General features: G+C 46.9%; 1 long non-coding RNA gene across 2 annotated transcripts; it reads left to right on the top strand.

Moving 5' to 3' along the window:
* The first annotated feature begins 2,925 nt into the window (after positions 1 to 2,925).
* On the top strand, positions 2,926 to 24,073 carry LOC110361373 (uncharacterized). Of its 2 annotated transcripts, XR_010472747.1 has the most exons (4): positions 2,926 to 7,487; positions 8,124 to 8,243; positions 12,799 to 12,964; positions 15,932 to 24,073. It is a non-coding gene; the product is annotated as an uncharacterized LOC110361373 (long non-coding RNA). The 2 variants fall into 2 exon arrangements; XR_010472746.1 differs by lacking the exon at positions 15,932 to 24,073 and having other exon boundaries at positions 12,799 to 13,074.
* The last annotated feature ends 246 nt before the right edge of the window (positions 24,074 to 24,319 follow it).

The raw sequence follows: 24,319 nt of genomic DNA, 5'->3' as shown, positions 1-24,319 counted from the left end.
CTTAAAATCCTTCCTTTTTGGCTGGCTTGTGCTGTTGCTGCTGTTTATTAATGAGCACGGTTAAAATGTGCTGCTGCTTTGTGCTGTGATGCAGATTTGTCAAATTTTAATATCAGGAGCTGGAAGATTAGAGACCCATGAGTTTGGTTTGCTGGTGCGGTGAATATTTGTTCCTGGAGATGGGATCGCTGCTGCTGCAACCCCCTTGCTGCAGAGCCTTGGTGCAGCACGAGCTCCGGCTGCATGTCCAAATGGGCTTAAAACATTCTGACAAGTAGACTGTGTCAGCTGGCTTGATGCAAGATCAGATAGTGTTTGTCAAGGCTGCTCCAGCTGCACAGTTCATTGGAGATTACCCGTCTTCCCGCAGCTGGCAGGGCCCTGGCACGCAGCACCCAGCTCGCTGCAGCGCTCGAGGTAATTCAGCCTCCCTGTGCTTGTACCTGAGCAGCACCAATTCTGCACTGTGGGTGACCTGCTGGTCTTCACATCTGGCAAAGGCGATGGTGAAGTTGTGGCTGGAGATGGGTGTACTCATTCCAGCCCACAGCTGGCAAATACTGAGGAAGGAACTGTTTTAGGTGGGCAGGGACACAGACCACAGGGGACTGATGATGTGCTCAGGTAACTCAGCCCAAGCAAAGCTGTGCCATGGGATGGACCACTGGGCCTGTCCTGGGGAGGAGCTGGGATGATCCTCAGCTTCCATGAACCCAGAGGCAGCTGGAGGAGTGCAGGCCCAGCCTGGAGGGGTTACAGGTGCAATATTTGTGGAAAGAGGAGATGGACTGTGTTTTGCTCAGCAGATCCAGGGGAAGCTGCATCCTGGGGAGCAGAAAGTGGGAGGCAGAGGGAAAAGCAGAGAGCAGTTTAAAGGTGCCCTCAGTACTCATTTGCCTGCCTGTGCTGCGAGGTTAATGAGGAGGCTGTTTGGGAGCTTACAGCAGTGCTGCTGCATTGTGGCATTTGCTAACGCAGCTCTTAAAAGGGGAGAGAAAGAAATTAACTGAAAGTTTTGTTTAAAATTTTAAATAAAATCCCTTAGATCTCGTGATGCAAAAAATGCTAACAAATTCATCCCTGTCAAAATATTTTTTGAGACAGTTTCATGTGCAAGCTGCCCCGTTTTCTTCAATTTTTGCACTAAAAATGCACCCGACTTCTTGCCGGGGTTGGCCCTGGCAGTGTCCCTCAGTGACGCATTTGCAGTTGGCAGGGGAGGATGGAGAAGGTTCATGTCAGGTCAAACACATCCCAAGTGGGTGTTCCTCCAAGCAGGGAGAGCTGCAGCACAGAAATGCATCTGTGGTGGCTCATTGTCCTCAGAAAGGCCCTGCGGGGCTGGGGAGGGTCAGTAGTGTCCCTGTGCCAGCTCTCATGCATGTTCAGTGGAATCCTTTTCTGGTCCTTGGTCCTACTGGCTCCATGTGGGTCCCTCCTCATGGTTTGAGGAGGGGCTGCGGTGAACTGGGACAAATCCTCCATCTGCTCAGCCTGGTGCTCACAGCAGCGAGCTTCTGGAGGTGTGGGTCTGCCAGGGCTGTTCTCAGCAAAACTGTGTCACTTTGGCACAGCTAACCAGAGGTTTACATGTCTCAACCCCCAGTTCCTTCTATAACAAACATACACGCTACCCCCTGTAGCCTTTATGGGCAGCCTGGAAAGAGGCAAAGCCTGGGTGCTGTGGGCAGTGCTGCCCAAAACCCAGCTTGCTGCAAGTGCCTGCACTCACCTCCCGCATCCTCAGGTGTATCGTCTGTGTGAGCAACACGACTGGAGGCCTACTACTGGCAGATAAGTGATGTCTTAATGTTTTCAAAGTTTAAGAAATTCACTTTTCTTGTTTCAAATGATTTCTAAAAAGTGAGCTGATTGTCTAGATGATTGTCCTTGCACCAGAGTTCATCTTTCCGTGTTTGGTGCAGTCAGGGTCTAGCCTTTGGTTGCTCTGATGGTACAAACAGTAATGATCCAGACGGAAGATGACAGTGACATTGAAACTAAATACAGTGAGCTGGACTGTTTTTCTTTGTAAGCATTTAGTTTTCCAACAGTTGCAGAAATCTTTGCCTGGGGATCCTCTGGGACAAATACTCCTGGGACAAGCAACTCAAAGGCATTTTGGGGAGGGGAAACTTTCTTCCAGCCCAGTTTTGGCAAAAGCACACTTAAGTGTAGGAGTACAGAGCAAAAGCCTCTGAGCTCTACCTCCATCTCCTCCCCCAGCAATGGGATGAGTTCCTCAGGAGCCGCAGGCCCTCCTCTCCTCCCTTCTTTACTGGAGCCCTCCCAGATGCTGGGGTTTTGGCATCTGAATCGTGCAATTTGTCGGCGACCTGAGCTATTTGGAGACTTGGGAACTTGCCACCAGGATGCAGAGCAAGACTCTGTTTATAAGTTATGCTGCTGCTGTAATGTATGTCCTTGAGGGCGAGTGGCATGTATAGCAGCTCTGACACAAAATGCTCCTGTGCAGCTTTGTTCTCCTCAGCAGGAAGAGCTGCACAGCACCTCAGCAGTCCTCCCAAGCAGCTGACATTTCGGGTGCAGTCCAGCCATGTATGTCCAACCCCAGATAATCACGGTTTGGGACTGCAGAAGAGGGGTTTACATGAAATGCTGGGGATGCTGTTGGGGAAAGGCAGCCAGCACGGCTGTGCTTGCAGAGCTGGGGTTGGCATGCCGACCTGCTGGTAATGATTTGACCTCTTTATCTTAATTGTTGGGCCCCAGTTGGGGCGACTGTAATTACAGTGGCTCCTCGCTGATGGTGAACTGTGCAGGGTGGCAGACATGCATGTAGTGTGGGGATGGGGCTGGGTCAGCTTGCTGAGCAAGGGTACTTTCACGTGTGTTGTCAGAGCCCACGCAGACCTCTGGAAATGCTGGGTGAGCTCTATAACCCAAAAGGGTATTAAAGGCAACTCTGGAGGGGAAAATGATAGGACAAGGGGGTTAGGAAGGCACAAAAAGGGAATGAGGGGGAAGGGAGGCAGAGAAAAGATGTTTGCCAAGGGCCTAATTAGCATGAGTGAAAAAATGATGATAGGGTGAACAGAGAAGAGAGGCTGGGAAGGGAGAGCTGTGTGTATGGAAAGAGCAGCTGGTGGAGAGAAACCAGATGAAAGGGAAGAAACCTGAAGCAGGAGCTGGGATGAGAAAACGAGAGGGGGGAGGGCAGAAGGATTAGTTGTTTCCAGGGACTTTTTCAGCAGAAAATTAGGGTTAGGGGAAATGGAAATCTGTGGAAAGGGATGAGAGAGAGGAGAGATTAAATGAGGGAGGAAAATCTGTGGTTTTATATGTCTCCTCTCCTGGTAGAAGAGAATTTCATTTCAGAATAGCTGTGCGCTTGGTTACACTGAGAGGAAAACCTGGGCAATCAAAGCAAGAAAAAGGATGAAGATCCATAAGTAATGGAAAAAGAGCAAAGGAGCAGAACCAAACTGTAGAGACATTTATTGCTGAGAGACTGAAACTGGATTTTCTTAGGGTAGAAGCGGGTTCAGCTCCCCTTCTCTCTCTGGAGCAACACTGGGACAACAGTTTTGCTGTTTCTCTGTTGGTTTTGCTGTTGTTCAGTTACATCCGTGCTGTGCGCATGTGAACAGGGCTTGTCCATGGAGCTGTTTTTCATTCCTAGGCTGGTCCATGAGCCAGCACTGTGCCCTTGTGGCCAAGAAGGCCAATGGCTTCCTGGGGTGTATTAGAAGGGGGGTGGTTAGTAGGTCGAGAGAGGTTCTCCTTCCCCTCTACTCTGCCCTGGTGAGACCACATCTGGAATGTTGTGTCCAGTTCTGGGCCCCTCAGTTCCAGAAGGACAGAGAACTGCTGGAGAGAGTCCAGCACAGGGCAACAAAGATGATGGAGTGAAGCATCTCCCTTACGAGGAAAGGCTGAGGGAGCTGGAGCTCTTGAGCTTGGAGAAGAGGAGACTGAGGGGTGACCTCATTAATGCTTATAAATATATAAAGGGTGAGTGTCAGGAGGATGGAGCCAGGCTCTTCTCAGTGACAACCAATGGCAGGACAAGGGGTAATGGGTACAAACTGGAACACAGGAGGTTCCACTTAAATTTGAGAAGAAACTTCTTCTCAGTGAGGGTAACAGAGCCCTGGAACAGGCTGCCCAGGGGGGTTGTGGAGTCTCCTTCTCTGGAGACATTCAAAACCCCCCTGGATGCCTTCCTGTGTAACCTGATCTAGGTGTTCCTGCTCTGACAGAGGGATTGGACTATGATCTTTTGAGGTCCCTTCCAATCCCTAACGTTCTGTGATTCCTCAGGAGCACTGGGCACAGAGAATGGCTACGTTGGGTCTGCAGCCCTGAGGCCAGGTGTGGGGCTCAGAAAGCAGCATGGTGCAGGGTGCTCTACCTCCTGAGCTGCTCCCGAAGGAAGATATATGCTTGCAGCAGCCTGTCCTGCTCCACCACCTATCTGTGAGCTCAGGTGAAAGTTCGCTTTTAGTTACTGACTTTTCACATTCCCTTTGGAGCCACCCCTGTTGAGCTGTGCTGGTGTGCGGTGCTCAGGATGCTGAGCCCCTGGGTGCATCTGTGATGCCCAGACCATGCAGCTGGGAAAGACACTCAAACCAGAGAGAAGCCCAAACCGTGGCAGCAATGCTGGCCCCTTGGACGTGGCTGTGGTGGGACTGTTTCTGCCATTGGGCAGAGGCAATATCAGGGTCCGTGTAATTAACTCTCATTTCTTGATTTCTATCTGCAATATCTACCCTCTATAATTCTGGTTAGATGTGTCTATCATGTGTAGAGATGTTGCTTGCTATTCTTGCCTGGTGTGTACATCAATACTGGTGTGCTCCCACGGGCAGTGGAAACTCACATCTGATTCAAGAAAAAGTTATTGGCTGAACAATACAAGCTATGTCCATACCGATGGCTGGGTCCATGAAAAACAGCACTGAGTAACCTGGGAACTGGATTGCAGGGTTTTTTTGTAAGAGGTTGGTTGGTTGTTTTTTTGTTTTGTGTTGTTGTTTTGTTGTTGTTTGTTTGGTTTGGTTTTTTTAAATTTAATTTTATGTGTGTGAATTTTTGACAGACCTGATAAAAACAAGTAACAGCTTTCACATAACTTAAAATACGTTCCCCTTATACTGCAACAGGGTCTTTGGTAAAATCAAATGAAAACTATCCATGTAGCCTATCAAAGGTGCTTGTGGAAAGGGTCCTGCTGTGAATTATAGATAGCTTTGCATTCTAATGCATTTCTGGATAGCTTTTGTTTCAGTGTGAGGCTTACACTCAGCATAGAGGAAAAAAAATGTCTGTTGAGCAGAGGTCATTATCAAAATAATGAGGCCGTAACACAAGCTCAAATCCTGCTCCTTGTCACCACCCAAGCCACACACTGGACCAAATGGTGAGGGGGTCCCTGCACCTTTGCAGCAAGCCCCCAGCAATGTGATGCTGTCTTGCTGCCCTTGTTGCTTGTCCTGGGTGTAAAATGTATGTCACTGTGCAAACAGGTGTTTTGCCTCTGGATGTGGGAAGGAAAAATCCAGACCTGGGCAAAATGGAAAGCAGGGTGATCGTGGAGGAGCAAAGTGAATCCTGTCTGAGGATGTAAGTGAGGGCGATCACCATGGGTGTTATGAGAAAATCCTTCTTACGTGGGCATCTCTGCCGTAATGTAACTGTGCTGCAGGCAAAAAAGCACAGTCTGACTTGGTAACAGATAAAGGCTAAGTGAAACTTTTCTTGTTTATTTTTCTTAGCTTTACAGCTCGTAACTAGAGTGGCTGGGTTTCTTCTTAAAAAAAAAAAAAAAGAAATTGAAATGTCTGAAAGCTAAAGAAAATTGTCACTGAACAGTTTCCTGCTTTTCTAAAAATTTCAAACATTACTTTGTTTTGAACTTTTCTTCTATTTTTCTTCAATTGTAACTAAAAACTTTAACACCATGGCCTAGTACCAAACCAGGTATTAAATTTCACATCAAACTGAACTGCCAGTACGAATAGTGCTCATATTAACAGCCATTTTCATAACACAATGCAAGGGGCCTGCTGAGGCTGGAAATCTTGTGTGGAAGGGGAGACTCGGTGGGCCAAGGCTGCAGGGTGAAACTCTCTTACTGAGACAGGTCCTGCCCTGCATTGTGCCCTGGTGCAGCAGCCAGAAGTCAAGTGCATGCCGTGGTGTGTCTCTTTCACTGATGGACTCAGATCATACAGTCAGATTGTACTGGCCTTACAGGCAACGTGGGCTGGAATACGGAAACTACAGTCCTGCCTTTTCTGCCTTTAACAGGAGTTCAAGACTCTGAACCTTGGTGATCTTCTCCCTTGCTCCCTCCAATTATAGGAGGCCAAAGTGACTTTGCTTGCTGGAGAAAATACAAACAAACAAAACCACCAAACACAAAACCAGAACAAAACCAAACAACAACAGCAACAAAACAAACAAACCAAGCCCAAAACAACAAACCCCAATAGCCCTGGAAAAATATCCAACTTCCTGCCCTGGCCAAATTAGGTTGGTGGTGTGTTTGTTGTTGGTTTTTTTTGTGGTTTATTTTGTTTTGTTTTTGTGTGTGTGGTGGTTTTGTTTGTTTGTTTTGATGAACTGATGCTTTGAGGAAAGTGAAGATTATCAGAGATCGAGCACTGAGATGGCTGTATGTGATGCGTGATAAACCAACCAAATCAGTGTGGTTTCAGTTTAACTGTTTTAGCAGCCAGCAGGCAGATGCAGAGGGGTGGAAGGATTTGGGGTTGTACATATAGTCTTGCTGCCTGTGATGAACGAGCCTGTGATCAGCGTGATGAGCTGTTGGGTCCCTGACCTTCACTATCCATGAGCAGGGAGCGGTGACAGTTGCAGTCTTGCCGTTGGCTTCACTTTTAACGGTTTTGTTTCCTGTGTTGTGGTGGACGGGTTCACAGGCAGCGCTTCCTGGCAGATATCAGCCGGGGACCACAGAGAGCTGGATCAATAGTCTCACCGCTGTGATGTCCTTTTGATTAGTGCAGTGTTTCAGTGGCCAAATCCCCTTGTTGTATTAGCTGCCCTTGGCTGGAGGCACCGGACTGAGCCAGGCTTGGCCTGTCTCAGAAGTGACAAGGTTTTCTATAACATCCCGTTATTGGCAACTTCTACTTTGTGCCAGATACAGACAACAAACTTCGTTTTTGTCTGCCAGAGGAGAAGCAGCTATAGATATCTCCTGTATGCAAATCTGCATGACTAAGTGAAGAGCACAGCCACTCGTGGGGTGTCAGGGTCCCCTCCTGGACACCCAGGGACCTCTCTGGTTTTCTGGTCAAGAGTTGTTGTAAAACACACTTTACTCCTCCCCTTCCTGTCTTTAGAAGGAAAATAATTTGGCCAAAAACACACTTCCAAGTCCACTTCTGTACATTATGGGTTTGAACAGCAAGGTTATGCTTGGGTTGTTCGCCGCCGTTTCCTGAGAAGATGATGTTTATGGAAAGCTTGGTTATCACATGTGCATTTGGGAGGTGAGACCTGAAGAAAAAACAATCCAGTGTTGCAAAACATGAAGAAATTACAGGAATTACCCGTAGGGGCCCAGTTGCTGTGTCAGCCTGGGAGCCAGGGCAGAGCCCAGCACCTCACTGCAGTAGCATCACCGCTGATCTCAACCTGGCTTGGTGTTGGGAGAGCACTTCTCTGCCTGTTTTATAACTAAAGGCTGAGGTAGGATGCCCTTGGCTGTCAAGGCCTTTCTCCACCCCTTCAGACAGTGTCACACTGAGCGAAAGCTGCTGGAGGTGACTCAGGCCCGTTTCGTTGCTCTGGCTCTTGGAACCACTGACCAGCAGCCTGTCTGCCTCAAACTGCTGGCCGGGCAGGATCCCTCTCAAACACTGGATGAATAACAAGGAAAATATAGACTGTTTCTGGCCCTATAAGGAGACAAAAAAAGATTCACTGCGCTGCTTATTTTTATTTTTGTTGTTACCTTAGCGAGCATGCGCGACCACAGGGCAGTACGACAGGGCACGGGCTGTGCTGTGATGTGTGGCCGTTAAACTGTTCAAAAGAGTGAATCTTTTACCATTTTGATCAAAGCATTCTTAAAAGCAAGGGAAATCTTAGCATTGACTTGAAGTGCAGCACATTTTATGTTTCAGCTGTCCCCTGTGGCAGAGGCAGCCTGGCCACCCATTGCTGGTGAAGCTGAGACCCCCAGAAGGGCAGACGTCAGGAGCCACCAGCCCCACCACCACACAGACCATCCTTCCTACCAGAAGGTACTGGCACGTCCTGATGATCCCGTCTGTTAAAAACGCTTGATGTAATTGAGGAAAAATGCTGTATTTATCTTTTGCTCATCTTAACTCAATTTGAAGGAAAGGCTCTGCTCTTATTGCTTGGCGAGGATGTTGTCCAGAAAGGTTAATGATAGAGGATGTTTATATGGGAACGGAGTTTCCCAAGGAGGGAGCTGGGCGGAGGAGATGTCTCCTCCAGTTGTCATTTTAATTTCCTGGTTTTAGATGATCAGTCTCAGCCTTTTAGAGGGAAAACAGGGGTAAGCTGTGTTGGACGTATGCTTTGCCATCATGGTGGTGTGATGTGAATAAACTGGTGCCTCTGGCCCTGCTTGTGGAAGCCCCCATGCCTCAGAAGCCCAGCATCTGCCATGGGTCGGGGGGTCCTGTCTTTGGAAAACAGCCACCCATTAGAAGGCTCCCTCAGTTTAAGAACCAGGAGGGGTGCATCAGCAACATGAGGGACTTGTTCCAGCTTTCGTGCCTCGTGTGATATGTGCTCCCTAAGAGCTATAGGGTAGTTGATGTGGTTACCCATGGGCTCCTGGACCTTCTTCCCCACTCACACCCATGTGGCGGTTGCATACAGAGCTGTAGCAGTATCCAAACCTCCTACAGGTCTCCAGTGGTGTCATGTCAATTTGCTAGCCAGGAACTTGCATGGACAAAGAGATGCTGGCCATCTTGCTGGGTGCAGGGGCTGTTTGGCCTCCAGATGCCTGACCAAATTTATGTACCAGCACAGCCTCCTTCCCCATCCTGAAAGCTTGAGAGAAATTGCTCCATAGCTCTTCTGCAGAAGGCATCGTGGAGACGTGGGGACCTAAGCAGTTTTGTGGCACAGTTCCCTGTTTAAAGACACTAGCTATGGTTTGGAAGATAGATGTGAGCTAGTAGACTGGGAGGGTCATTCCTGTTGCCCACAGTACCAACTGAGGTTGTAAGTATTGATGGACCAGGGTGATTTGTACCAGCAAGACCTGCTTTATAAAGGGGCTAGCAGATGGATGCCTAACAGAAATGACTGATTTCAGTGCTGATCACGCACAGCCCATCAGTGGGGTGCCAGTCAGCTCTCAATTTGACCCCAGTGAAGCTGTAATTCTAGTTGGACTCTATCATAAGGCACAGGGTTTGCTGCATTAGTGGGAATGGGACCAGAAACACCTATGTAGGAGACACTGCACACAAAGGTAATTTTTCATATTTTTCACAATTTAACTGGTATTTCGGGGGGGGGGGGCGGGGGGGCGAGGGAAAGGCTTCTGATGGTGAATTGTATCTAAAAATTTCTGCTAGGTAGCTGCATCCTGCTGTGTCCTGCCCTGACCCTACATCATTTTCAGCTGTCACCAGCTGTCCCTTGCTCTCGCTGTGTGAACTATGCAAAACAAAACAAGCCCAAGTACAGTGTGAAAGTGTGAATGGCCTGTGTTGCAGACCTCCCCCAGGCTCTGTCCAAGAACGGAGGCCCGGAGTCAGCGGCTCTGGAGACATGCCCTGGGCCAGCTCCAGAAGACAACTTGCTCCACATGCCAGCAAACAGCCTCTCACCATCGGGGCCAAGGGGCACCAAGCTCCTGGCACTCACTAAAGCAGCCAGTGTGTGGTCAGGGCATAGTAAGGCAAAGCCTGAAGGTTTCATGTTTTCCAAAAGGATGGACTGAACTTTTGGGCGAGCAGCACCTTTGCTGCTCCTGCCCCTGGAGCTGCCTGCCTCCCTCTTCCCAGGGCAGCACGGGGCTGAGGAAACTCCTCCTTCACCTTCTCACGTAATGCAGCAGGAAATCTGTTATTTCTGCTCAATCTGGACCTCAGACAAACTACTCAAAGCCCAGGTCTGACTGACTGCAAGAAGTGTTACCCTGCTTTTGTTCACTTGGCCTTGTTTCCCTTTTTGTTTTCCCCTCTTGTTCTTCTTCATACCAGACAGGGGGGGCATTTGAATCCCCAGAAAATTAGCGCAAAGTAGATTTTTAGCAACACCTGGCATTTCTGCGGATCTCCTGCAGTCGGAAGATGCCAGCAGAGGAACTACGCTGTGATTCAGGGTGGTTTTATTGTCCACGTAGACCAGGGTTGGAGCCGGCAGCCTGTGAGAGCAGGCGCTGCTGCTCCTGCCTGCTGCAGCTGTGTGCTTGTGCTCCTCTGCCTTGCCTTTCTGACAGAGACACAGGCTTCTGTCCATCTTTATATATATTTAATGCCTGGCAGAAGCAACATCAGGCTTACCTTTGGGTGATTGGTGGTGGTGGGGTTTTTTTTTGTTGTTGTTTTTGTTTGGTGTTTTTCTTGGGTTTTTTTTGTCATGGCAATCATTTGACCTCTCTCCCTGCTCTGCAACGGAGAGGAAGTTGACTGAATGTTTATTACATTTCGTAGATTACATATGCCCATCTACAGCATATGTTTACAACGAATTTATAGACCCCTATAAAGGGGTTTACAGACATTATATTTAATTAATGTGGCAGAAATTATATCATTGTAATAACTGCCTGGCCTTTAGAGGTAAAACTCAGTGCCAAGGATTCCCAGATGAATCATCTCTGATAAGAACCAGAAATGACACAGGCCATATATTGTATGGTGAATTTGTTTGGATTGGTACCTTTAGGGTATTCAGCCTTGCCAAGTCTCTGTGGTGCTGACACAGTTTATTACACATTTTCATTTATTAAGAGATTATTTGACTGCAGTTTGTTGTTTTATTGTACAGCAGGTGATAATTTTACACTAAATTAACTGTAACATCTCTGTTAGGAACAGGCAGAAGAGGCTTCTTGCTATGATGCTAAATACTAAGTAATGGCTTTTATTCATCAAGGGAGTAATTTACTCTCATGTGCAGGGCTTGAATAAGACTCTCCACCAACCTGTTATTAGCCTGTGCGTGTATGCGGTTCAGGTTAGGGTTAATGCGTCTTGTGCCAATGCAGACTGCCTCTTAAAACCAGATCTCTGTGCTAGCATCAAACAGCTCACTGCTTTGAGGCTCGTCTAAAATATGGTTTGAGGCTCCTGAATCTGCACGTAGGCAGAAAAATGGCCACCGAGCTCCGGAGGTGGGTGATGCTCGTCGTGTCTGTCCGGGAGCCCGGCTTTTAGCATCGGGAGAGGTCACAGCTGGGCAGGCAAAAATGTGGAAACTCCTAGCAGAGTTTGACTCTGCAGTAAAATAAAAAGATGCTGTTCCCATTCCTGGCTTAAATATTTGTTACTTCAACCAAAGAAATAGTTCGACCAGAAAATAATTTTCAAACCTTTTATAAAAACAAAGGAAAAATGAGCAACAACAATCATCCCCCTTTACCCACAGAATTTAATAACTTTTGAATGAAAAATATTTATTCAAAAGGCTGTTTTTTCCATTTAAAATAGATTACAGATGAAAATAATTTGCCTATCCCTTAATGAAGTCCATTGTACCAGACTAGTTTCATAGTCTGTCTCACACAGATACCGTCAAGTTAAGCTTTGCATTGGGAGATGGGAATTCCACATCAAATTGAATTGGAGACTGAAGCAGGAACAATTATGGCTGCAAATTATTAAAGCTTTGCTATATTGGAAATTCACAGCATGCTTATAGCGGTAACTTACTATTAAAAAGAACCATACTACAAAGCTAAAAATAGAGGAAAAAATCACAACCATATTGCTTTGATCACAATTCCATGTTTAAAGGAAATAATCATTGGCAAAATAATCCCCTTCCCAACTGCGCTGTGGATTAGCTTTGGTTAATGCTAACATTTCCTTTATACGGAGCACATCAAGGGAAAAATTATCAATTAAAATCTAAGGCTGGGTAAGTCATTCATAGTAAATAATTTACTTGGGGGAACCCCCTGACACACACAGGCTCTTTCTCACTTAGGACTCTTCTGCAAGTGATCCCTGACCTTCTGCACATGATATTGGTGAGCGACAACTTACTGAGTAGCGACCTGTGAGTCACACACATTTGTTCTGACTGGACAAGCAGATGAAGTGCTATATTTCTAGCTGCTGAAAGGATGATCAGAGCTCCTAAATTAGACATCTAGTGTGGGGTTTTTTTATGAATAGTTATTCCACATTGTATTCTGGGGACTACTTGCTAGCGCTCCTTTTAAAATGTGCTGCTCAAAGATCATTCTGTGGCAAGCTGGTTAGCTGGAGCCCTCAGGGAAAGCTACTACCAAAGCAATATGCATCCACACTCTGGGAATGTGACAAATTATTCCTGACTGTTTTTTTTCAGTATTCCCCAGATCTAAAAGCATTGAATGGACTTGTCTGTTTTATTTATTTGAAGGTGTTTGTTATTGGTTTTAGATGAGGGAATGTGAGACCATGTAAATGACTGTTGTCTGCTGCCTTTTGGGAATGACATTTGATTTCCTCTCGCTCTCCCCTGTGGTCCCTGTTTTCTGCGAAGGGAACACAGAGCCTATTTCCAGCTTGTACTTAATGTGGTGTGGGTTTTTTTGTTGTAGTTTGTTTTTGTTTGTTTGTGATTTTTGTTCGGTTTTGTTTTGTTTTTTCCAAGGCTAAAGCCAGCCTATGAAACAAAACTCTCCCAGACCCTGGACCTGGGAATCAACTATTTGTTGATGCTCTGGCCATGCATCCCAGCTCAGGTGCAGACATCTGGGGGGAAAAAGACCTGCACACCTGGGAGCGGAGGAGACACCAGAGGCACACCTGCATGGAAGGTACACTTGAGAATGAATCCTGTGCTGGATGGCTCACAAAAGCTGCTGTTCCTAGAGACACCAGCAAAAAAAGATGCACAAACTGGGGAATAAACTGAGATTCAAAATCCTTTGTGCTTATTCGACATAACTTTTGTTCATAGTTAAGAATTTAGATGTGTTTGATCCTTTGAAGGCAGTTTCACTCAGTGTCTTTTTAGAGGGATGTGGTCTTGTGCCTGGGCTGGAACCTGCTGGTTCCTCCTGCCCTTGGCTCTGTAAGAACCCAGTGATGTACATCTCTGTAGTTTTTAGCTCTTTCATACCTAAAACTGTCACACAACAGCATAATGTGAGCTTGTAAAGCCCTGAGAGACCCCTAAGTGAGGGCTATTCTACAAGGGCCCATTGAGATGACAAAGTCCTGTTGTGTTCAGACAGGATTGCAAACAGTGAGGTGAGGCATCATGAGTAACCTGAACATCACCTAGATCATGTCTGGTTAAATATCCAGCAAAATTACTAGAGCCATAAATGTTATCACCAACAAGGATAAAAATAAACCTAAAAGGATAGGGCTACTATGGGACATCCCATACAAAATGACGCTTGGAGGTTGCACCACAGTGTATGCTATTATGGTACATTTCTACCTACCTAGCATCGCTGCAGCCTGTTCAAAGAACTGTAAGTAAAAACCCAGGCTGCTGATAACCCCTTTACTAATAAAAACCTTTCTTTTATTTGATGGTGTAAGACTTGAGAAGAAAATGGGGGAGAAGACACAGACCAGAATAAATTTTATGAGTAGACTAGACGCGGCAGAATAATTACAATTTCTGGGAGAGCACTGGGAACAGCATAAGAAGGCTGGAAAAGAAATAGCAGCTTAAATTTTGATTGTCTGGTTGGGGTGATAGTAAAGTCAAGAGTGCCATTTCCAGTATAAAATCCCTATATCCAATACTAAAAAGCATTAGAGCCTAAATAAGGATTTGAATACAAATATCTTCAACTCCAGCTCACCACAAAATTAAAGGATCTGTTCCAGGAAATACAGTATCCGCATGAAGAGACCCCCCCATGACCTTTGCCTTTGAAGATTAAGTTTTAATTTGGGATTTAAAAAAAAAATAATAAACTTGCAGAAGACCGACATGGTGTCCTGGAAGAGATCCTGTGCCACTGCCGGCTTGAGCGGAACTGGGTTGGAAGTCTCACCGCTTGCCTGCCCCAGAGAGGGAACGCTACCCACAGTGAGGCTGCTGATGCAGACTGATTCAGCTGCGAACGTGGAGAGAAACGCTGAATATGGGAGAGAAGCGCTGAATCCAGGACAGGCGGGATGGCACACAGGCTGGCTGAGCCCCGGTGATGCTGGGTTTAACAGCAAATGTGCATGGTTTGGGTTAAGGCTGGTCTCCCTCTGTCCTAATGCATTGCAGATTATAGATTATGTGGGCTCTGCATGGGTAGTTTTTTTATTTTTCATCTAACATAAGGTAGCCCAGGAGAAAATATCACGTATGATGTGTGCATTTTTCTTGTGGTCTGTGTTTCACTTACTCAAAAGGACTTCTTAGCAGCCCAGATACAGCAGGTGACCACTTCTATTATTCTTAGCATTGTGCAACGTTATTATTTCGCCTGTCCTATTTTATGTGCAGGCTTGAATGCACTTGGAAGCACTAGGCAGATATCCAGTAGCTTTCACCATCACACCTCTGCCTCCTAGTGTAGACAGAGCTGGCAGCAAGGTCATCTTCAATAGATGCTCATGGGTGGCCCTACCAAACAAGATGCCTCTGTGCTGGAAGTGCTGTGTCCCAGCAGCAATGATGGCAGGGGAGGGATGCAGGGGATGCTGTTAGCTGAGCTGCTTCAGAGCAGGGGTGGCCCATGGCTCCGGCACTGGGCAAGCTGGCTCTGGGTTTATGGTCTCTGCGCTGTTTTCCCTGGGTCAATGCCACAGACCTGGCAGCACCGGCAGGCTTTGCCTTTGGGTGACAGCGGGGAGACACTGACTGGCCTTGCTGATGCTCAGCCAGCTGCCCAGTTGCTCTGTAAGCAATTCTGAGGTTGGGCTTTGTTTTTATTTGCTGCATTACATAAAATATTCAAAACTGAAAAAAATCCGAAGTGCCACAACTCCCAAAGATATTTCCAGAGGACAGTATTTTCTGATTGCTCCTGCTGGGCAGGGTCCCTGGCCCTTCAGCTTGTGGTGTGGCAATTTCCGTTTTGATCCCTGATGTTCTTGGGTCAATTCTCACTAGAGGAGCCTGCCCAAAATGGGGGCCTCCTAAGCCTGGTTCATGGGCCACTTGTAAGCTCCACTCCAAGGCACGTCTGTACAAATTCCCTGCCCATATTCCTTGTCTTTATGGAGCTTGTTGTGCAGCTGGAGATCTGAGTGTTCCCTCTGTGCATCCCAGTTCCTGCAGGGAGACATGGCAGTATGAGCCATATCAGTAAAAAGATCTAGTGATTCACATAAGGGTAAGTGATTTCACTTTAGCCAGTGAGAAAATATGTGCATCCACAGGCTCAGTGGGCAAGGAAGCCTTTGGGGGCTGCTGCTCTGCAAACAAGGGTTATAATTTTTTCACCTGGAAGAGCTGCATCTTCCCAAAGGGGGAAGAACCTTCCCTGAGCTCTGGAAAACATGCTGAAAAATTTTCCCTTCTTCAAATAAAGAACTCATTAAATTTTCTGTTTCTCTGAGTCCCAGTGCTTCCCATTCCCAGAGGCTTAACATTGAGTCTAATCACCAACTAGAACAACTGGGGCCTTTATTTTGACGTAAAGCTGCATAAAAAAAGAAAGTCCCCTGTGTATACAGCTGCAACACTTGCATGATTGTAAGAAAAATGAAGGAACCCACAACTAATTTCCAAATCTGTGTTTTCCTTTTGCCTATAATGAGTGTGATGCATAATTTACACAAGCAAGAAAACGTACAAAGCTGATTATTTTTTTTCCTTGCAGTTTGTTTTCATTCAGTTGCAGAAGGGCTGGAACTCCAGCAGGCTGGGATAAGAGCCCTACCCTTTCCTTGGTGTGGCGAGCACGGTACAGGGGATGGAGGGGAATGCTGGTACTCAAAGTACAACCATGAGGACTTGGTTGAGTCTTTCCAGCAGCTATCAAAAAAGAGTGTTTCACCTTTTTCCTGTTTTGAAAAGGAGGAACATGAGAGCCAGAGGGTGAAATGCTAAATAGTGTCTGGGGCAATCACAGCGTCAGTCGCCAAGATACCTGCCCACACCCAGGACTGTGCCAATAAACTGCTGACTACAACCAATATTATAAAAATTCCTCCCTGGATGTCACAGACATATGGATAGTTAAGCATGTCTCGAAAACTCACTGGGCAATGACATATTTCCTCTTTGGGTTGACTCATGAGCTGCTCCTCCTGGTTGCCATGAAAGTTGGAAGCGCTTTAACACTGCCTGCTGCAAGTACATTTCATGAAGAGAGAAAACCTCAATATTATTTCTGGGTTCACTGGTTTGACCCTTTCGCTTTTGCAGTTCGTGAGCTTTGCCAGTCTGACATTTGTTAAATAGCTTGTTAGTGGCAGAAGTAACGACAATAAAATTTCTGTGTATAATTTAAAGCAAACAATCTCCTTTCTTAATCTGGCCTTCAAGACCTGAAGTAAACAACCACACTTCAAGGCAACACTACTAAGAAAAGAAAAGTCTGTCGGGTGCTACTCTTTTTTAAACCATGAGACAAAATGTTTAACAGTCTAAAAGCTCTAAGCCCTGAGTTGTCACAGGGAGATAACAGTGCTGTTAATTAAACAATCAAATATTACTTTGTTAGTAAATTCTTGCATTGGTCTGACATGGCTTGTGCTTGCTTATGAGACATGCAACTCTCTTCTTTCGAGCATTTATAATGGAATTTTTACAGTAAGTTATTTAATGTAATTTCTGTAATTCTCTAATCCTTATATTTGCATCAATGCTGAGTGTTGATTATGACCTGGCTCAGAGTACTTATCTGTGCTGATTTTCAGCAGCTGTTGGGGAAAACAACACAAAAAGGGGTTTAATGGTGTGCAAGTTTGCCACTGTTTCAGACCTTGTTTTCTGTCACATGGGCAGAGGGGAAAGCAAGAGCGAAAAGGCTGGATAGAGCCATCAGGGCAGCTGACAGGGACACCAGGAGCTGACCCAGCTCCTGTGCCAGTGACTCCCGAGCAGGCACAGTTTATATGGGGATGGACAACATCTCCTGTCGCGTCTACTCACCCTGCCGCACGGATGGTTACATCGCCTGCGAGCTGCTGATGGCCTGAGCTTCCATCCCGGTGCTTCAAGGGAAACGAGAAGCACTGCTGATCCACCTCGCCAGGTGGACGGCAGGCAGAGCGCTGGCACCTGGCGTAGGGAGCCAGGGGGACAACACAGGGACAGCACAGAGTTCTGCCAGCAGAAGCCACCCAGCCCTGGAGCCAGCGCCAGCCCGTCATGCAGGGCCATGGGCCGCTCAGTCTGAAACTGCTGGTGGGTTTAAATCAGGCCGAGCATTTCACAATGCAATCTCTCCCTGCAGTTCCTTACGTGGGGCCTGTATTAACTTGTATACTGTACAGCTCCTTCACAGCCTGCAGTACTTTTAACGTGTAATATACATGTTTATCTCAATGGGGATAGACACCAATTAACACTGCTCACTAATGAGGGCACAATCAACTTGCATAACCTTGAACCACGGAGTGCACACAGTGATGTATGAATGAGAGGTTAACTGCAGATGACAGCTCATTTCTTTTTGTTCTTCTGCCCAGAACATCCTGCCAATATGCACATTACAAATAATGCGATACTGCGATGGTAAGGGGGGACATTTCAGAAATTAATGTTGCTTCTTTGTTTTAGGAGTGATTGCACAATTTTGGGTGTTTCAGCCCGAATACCATCTACCGCCTTGGCTGCTGGGATCAGCTCTTTCCACCCAGGATCTCCGGATCTCCACTGCTGGTACCCTCGACCGCAGCCGGGTTCTGCTTTCTGAATTAGAAAGTTGAATGTGAAATTAATTAACTTAAAAACCTACAGAAAAGGGCAAGTGGCATTTTTGATGTCTGAGACGCCTGTGCCCATCTGACTCACAGTTCGGAACTCGCGGAGAGGTGTCATTCGTAATTCGTGTAAATGCTCGCTTGCTCACCCACCCACAGCCCTGTTACATACTGCTTTTCCGTGCAAAATGCCCAGCCAGCATAAAGCCCAGTTAGCATCACGATATCTCTGCTCTCACACAGATTATGCCACATCAGTGTTCTTTCTGTGGGGGATATATTTACTTGCTGTAAGGAGCCACCTAGTGAAGGTTTACTGCACATAAAATCAAAATAACCATTTCTTCACTGTTTCCAAGCAATACTGAAAGAAAAAGTGCTATTTCTTTTTCCTCTTACCCCCCTCCATGTGCTCCTGCTGCACTCGAGCCACATCTAAAGCAAACAGATCGAGCAGGTCAGGCTGCACAGGACTGAATGCTTATTCCTCTGGCCTCCTTTTACAAAAGGCAGGGAGCACACGTGCTCGCCCTCGCTCAGCTGTACTCTTGGGGTAACCACGGAGTAAGGACGAGTCCCAAGGGACGTGCCCTCTGCACCGGCAAGAGTGAAAGCAAAGCGAGTGGGTGGAGAATACAGGGAAGGGCCATGCTAGGCAGAAGTGAAAGGCCTTAAAGCTGGTCCCGTTTTAGCGTATTGGGAACGGAAGAGCCGAGACAGAGGGTGAAGTGCCCCTTGTCACGCAGGCAGTGGTGGCATAGCTGGGGACTTAATTCAGTTTACAGAAGGCTAAGCCACAGCTCCAGTCAGCAGGCAGATAAAGGGAGTGGTGTTTGAATGGGGGCACTTCTGTGCTAGTTGGCTTTTTTTTTGTTGTTTTGTTCTTTAAAGGACAATGAACTTCAGCAGACAAAAATGCAAGAGTAGAGCTGAGAGTGTCTGTACACTATAGAAATTGGGAGTTATTACTGTTGGAGCACCAAAAGCACGGCCACATTGCAAATCTATATTATTATGAATTTTACAGTCTGCAGAAGATACTGAAGTTAAATATTAAGCACTCAGTCAGGGAAATGACAGCAGCTTTTCTACAGCTTAGAAGCAGGATTTTGTGTCGTGCTCTGAAACTACACCCAGCGCATGTGGCTGGGTGGAGGGAGGGGGTGCAGGGGCAGCATCCCTTGTTTTGGTAGTACTGCAGTGGTCTCCAGGTTAAATCCCAGTGGCCGCAGACAGCGGGGTCTCCATCAGGGTGTGCTTGGGATGCTCCACAACAGGCAATATGCCTGAGTCTCCATCGTGACATCGGCTCTGGAGCCTCCTTCGGCCCCTTCAACCCCTCAGGGTGGGAGTCTGCAAGCAAGCAAGCAGCTCTGCAGCACTTTGAGCAGCCTTATGCTGTGCTGGCACCGGACTAATCCTCCCCATCTTCTGCCTGTGTGTTTCCAGCGCTGATTCTCAGTAGGCAGCTCTTCTGTCCCTTGATAGCTCGGCTCTGTGCTCTCCTGTGTTGTCCTCAGCTCCATTCCCCTGGGCACATCCAGCCAGCCCTTGGTGGGGGAGCGCTCAGCATTGGCTCCTCTGTAGGGCTGCAAAAAATGGCTGGCACACTGGGGAAAGAGACTCTGAGACATCAGGACAGTAATTTTTCATAGCTATACTGCTATAGGATATAGCAGTAGGGAAAGTAATCCAACTTCTATAAACAAGCCTGTACTCTACAAAACCCAGACACTCTCTCAGGCACAAGAAAATACTCAGAATTATGAATGCCTGTCATTTTACAATAACTATTCCCTCCCCCACCCCCCCCGCTTTTCTTTAATGCAAACAATGAAAACCTTTTTTTTTTTTTTTTTTTACAGTGAGAAAATCCCCATTTTTTGTCGGTGGGAACTATTTGACTACATCAATGATTAATAGGTTTAATGTAACAGCTGAAACTGAAATTTAAAAAGTAAACAAGCTAAACAGAGCCGAATGGATTTGTTATAATGATTTCATTAGGGATTTTTAAAAGTTTGCTTTAGACTTGCAGTTTGTTGTCAGAAAGAATTGGCTGAATTCAGTCAAAATGGTTTGTTCTTTGTCTGTCCGTGGTCACCATAGCTACCACTTCAATCTGTTAACATATGTGGTATTATTTTGTTCCTTTCTCTTAAACTCTATTCACAGATGCTGTCAAGATTTTCCTTTGTACATATCTGATCGGTTCGTGCCAGGTTTGGCTCTGTGCCTTTTCAGACGAGAGCCCCTGTGATGAGGACAAGGTGTCCAGGCAGGTGGTGCAGCAACGGGAACAGGAGAAGCTGGGGTGGGGATGGCTCCTGCTTGACTGCGGCATGGGGTCTGTGAGAAATACCTTGGGAAGACACAGGCAGGGGTGGATCTTTTTTCTGGAGAGGTAGGTATTCCCTGCGTGTGCTGTGCCAGATCCTCAGCTGCCACAAATCAGTATAAAAGCATTAATTTTAGTGGAGCTGCCATGCCTGCTGATGACCAGGTCCTGTGATGTTGCTCATTACACAGGTTTTGGGTAAGAAGCCAAGAGATGAAGGGAGGCACGGCTGCAACATTTAAAATAAATAAGTAATAAGATTGTATAGCCTCTATTCTCTTGCTTTTTCCAGTCTTAGAAAGGGTTCAGGTTGCCACTGAGTATGGAGGTTTATCCACTCTGTACAATGGAGGTGACTGGAATATTTAGTGGAGATCAGATTATCCACAATTCACATTTTAATTGGCATCGAGTGGGGAAAAAAAAGTCGGTTTTCTCTATTGCTGAATGTGAAGATGATTGAGACAGCTTAATTTTCTTTCCAGCTGTGAAGCAGGCAGGTAAATGTATTGATGTATGTATGCAGTACAGTTTATAGTGGGGAAGCCATAAGAGAAATCAGATAGTCTGCAAAACATACAATTTTCTTTCACAACAAACCTCTCACAGTAAAGTTGAGTCTGTCCTTTATTTTTTTTCTTTTTTTAATAGTATAAAAGCCTCTGCTTAAAGCTGTGTGTGTCTGATTTTCAGAGCTGCTGAGCACCCTGCTCTCTGTTTTCTTTTAACTGGAGATGTAGGTGTTCAGCATTCCTGGCAGCCAGGGCCCTCTGCTAATGCCTGCAGAGAGTAGCTGGGAAAAGTGTGAGAAACATTATTGTAATGAGGGGCTAATTCTGCCTCTCCTTCCTGCCTCTCAGCACAGATGAAAGGGTGCCTGCGAGCCATGTTATGTGCATGGAGAAAGGGAATTCTGATTTACTGGCTCTGGCTCCCCAGGGGCAGCGATGCTCTCCTAGCACAACTCACAGTAAGTCACATCTGCATTTCCAGTATAAGGCCCATTTTTAGGGACTCCTAGTTTGGCTATAAAAATTCACTTAGCATGCATGAATAGAAACCAAATTGACAAGATAGACCATAACTGCTCTGAAAGGGCCATTAGTTCCTGTTGCATGAAAAATCCACGTTTTAAAAAAGCAAGTATTGTTCACATTTGCACAACAGGCTGTAACTGTTCCTTTCTAAGTCATTATAGCCTGTACAGAAATAATCATTTTCAAAATTGCTATTGATACCACAGGCACAGAAACAGGAGGAGGCAGATGCCTGCGCTTGATATTAATCTACCACCTTCCAGTGCCTCTGAGCAGGTTCGGATCAGAATAAACTCTAGATTTACACAGATGTGACAATGACAAGGGGAAGACTACAGTAGAAAGATTCAGTCTGATGACTGAGAATTCAGTGCAGGGTTCCTGGTGTCTCCAGATGAATCCCAGAGGCACAGTGGCTGGGAGGGGGTACTAACAAGTTGTCCATTGAGAAACACCATCCAGCCCCTGTGCTGTGCTGGGGAGGGGGACAGGGAAATGAATCTGTCTTTGGTGTTTAATGAGGGAAAAGTCCAGGGCAGATAGGAATATAGCTCTTTTTCTAATTGTGATTTTCAGAGGTACTAGGTCATGGCATTCTCTAAGATTGTTTCTTTTAGCTGGTGATTAATCCCTTGACACCAAACTGAGGTTTTATTGATTTCTTTCTTTTCCAGGTTTTCATGTGTTGCAGGTTTTCTTTAGACTAGTAGCAGTGAGGAACTACCTTTGATTTCTCTCTCCTCCCCCTGAGATCACTAGCATTTGAGATTTCCCGATTACGTTTGGAATGAATGGAAGAGAAAATGTAAAATCACAGGTTGGCAGTAGAGCCCTGATGAATTGTGCTGCGCCTTAGGGGTGTGTTCACAGAAACACCGGGCCTGAGCTGTCCTGTACTGGTTTTACAACAAACGGAATTTCCAGGGATTTAGGCAGCGTGATCCCCATGTACGTCAGAAGGTTGTGAATAAGATGGTTATCTCCACTCCCATGTGTGTACAGACATACCAACCTATACATTTTTTACCCTGTTACAGAAGTTTGCTTGGACCCATGACTACATGTTCTGAGGGCAATTTCAGATGAATTTCTAACAGTTCCCTTTCCTGTGGGAATGCCAGTGGTCACGGGCCCTGCAGGATACCCCTGGCTGAATTTCCCAAAGATCATCCTGTGGCATGGGAAGAGCCTGGGTTGAATGGTGCAGCAAAGGGTTGTGTTGGCAGAAATTCAAACCAGCGTTTTTTTGGTAGGATTTCAGGAGCAAGCAGCTGCCTCTCAGCTGCACCTTTCTTCACCATCGCTGGGATTACCACAAGAGCAGCCAGGCAGGCGAAGAGGAGCCCCAGGGAGGCAGGGGACCGTTGTCCTGGGGGACTTTGCTGCAGGGTTTCTGCTGGTGGCCTGGGCATGGGTGCAGGAGGCTGCCTGCAGTGCTGCAGGGGTGGGACACCTCTCTCTGGGCTGCCTTTTCAGCTCCCACCCATGGATCCCAGCGACACGGGCCACTGGAAAGCTGCCACCACCATGGAGGGTCTCATGTGGAGGAGCTGTCCTGCTGGATCTGGCCGGTGCTTCTCACGGTCTGTTGGCCTCGCCACCAGCAGTATCTGTCAAAGGAGTAGCTGCTCCTGGAGAAAGCTTCTTCTGACACTCAAAAAAAAATAGACTAATTTAAATGCTGAAGTGCAAGGGATCGTGTTCCGTGCAAAGCTCTTAAAATTAGCATCTACTGCTAAACCCCTGGATTGCTTAATGTACAGCATCCCATCTTTGTCCTACTAGGTCTTGTGACAAAGAGCTCCCCAAAGGGACTGTGTGTATTTCTTGTTCAAAATCTCCTGTGAGAAGAATTAAGTTATTGGACACCCGGTCCCCCTGAAAACAATGGCAGCTGTCCCCTGGGACTCCATGTCCCCTCACAGACCTCAGCAATGTGCACTGGCTGCCCCGCTGCCGAGGTGGTGATGATGGAGATAAGTGAAATGAAGGAAGTGTATAAAGAGAGAGTGGTATTTTCCCAGGTAAGCATTGTGCTAGCTGCAATTGGGTCTACTGTGAAGTGTCTCCCCTAAAGGAAATCTCTTTTCCCCATTTGTTTTTTTAAGGAGTGATGAATCTCGTCGCACCTTGTGTTTCTCTTCTGATATGGATATTTTCTACTTAAACACAGAACTGAGTGGAGCAAATCCATCAGCTATCCGAGACTTTCTACTCTAATTTTGCTACGTGCCTCCTCCTCATCCTTAGCAAGGGAAAGGTGCCTGTCCCACCTTATACAAGCCTCAGTTTCTGTGAGAAGGCACCAGCTATGGAGGGGTTAATAATGCCAGAGCCTGGCTTCTGTCTCCCTCCCTCTCACTGCTCTCCCTTCCCACTCTCTCCTCCCTTCAGAGCTGCCCAGCGGTGCAGGGTGGGGGGCAGAGCGGGGCTGCCTGCTCTGGGTGCTGCCTGCTGGGGGGTGCCCCTGCTCCACAGCCCCACTGTGGAGCTGTGGTGGGGGAGCTGAGGGGGACCAGGACTCCTCAACAGCCTTAAGTTTAATCAGCTGAGAGAAGCTCCCAGGAGGAAAAGGAGAAGAGTCCTGTAGGAGCAACACAAGGGGACAGGGAAGGCCGTGTGCCCCGGGAGCCAAAACCCTGCAAAGGGGATGCTGACAGTGGCACGTACAGATGGGTGACTCCCGTTCCCATCAGCTTCACCAGCTGTGAAATAGCTCCTCGTGCAGATGCTGAAACAAACCCACCAGGGCCTGCATTCACACCTCACTGGGACAGACAGGGTGTCTTCTGCAACTCTGCCCGCGCCAAGATGCTGTGTGATTGTCCCACTGCTCTCTAGCATCGCCAGCCTCTTGTCTGTGCAGAGTTTCAGTCCCATCTTCTCCCCCCTCCCAGGGCCAGCTCTTGGTGTTTCCCCTCTGGGCCAGCCAGGAGCCCCACTCCAGGTCAACACAGGGTTTT

The sequence above is a fragment of the Columba livia genome, chromosome 5 (assembly GCF_036013475.1).
Source record: "Columba livia isolate bColLiv1 breed racing homer chromosome 5, bColLiv1.pat.W.v2, whole genome shotgun sequence".
NCBI lineage: Eukaryota > Metazoa > Chordata > Aves > Columbiformes > Columbidae > Columba > Columba livia.
The sequence above is the reverse complement of the archived record's forward strand: the minus strand, read 5'-3'. Positions and strand labels throughout refer to the sequence as shown.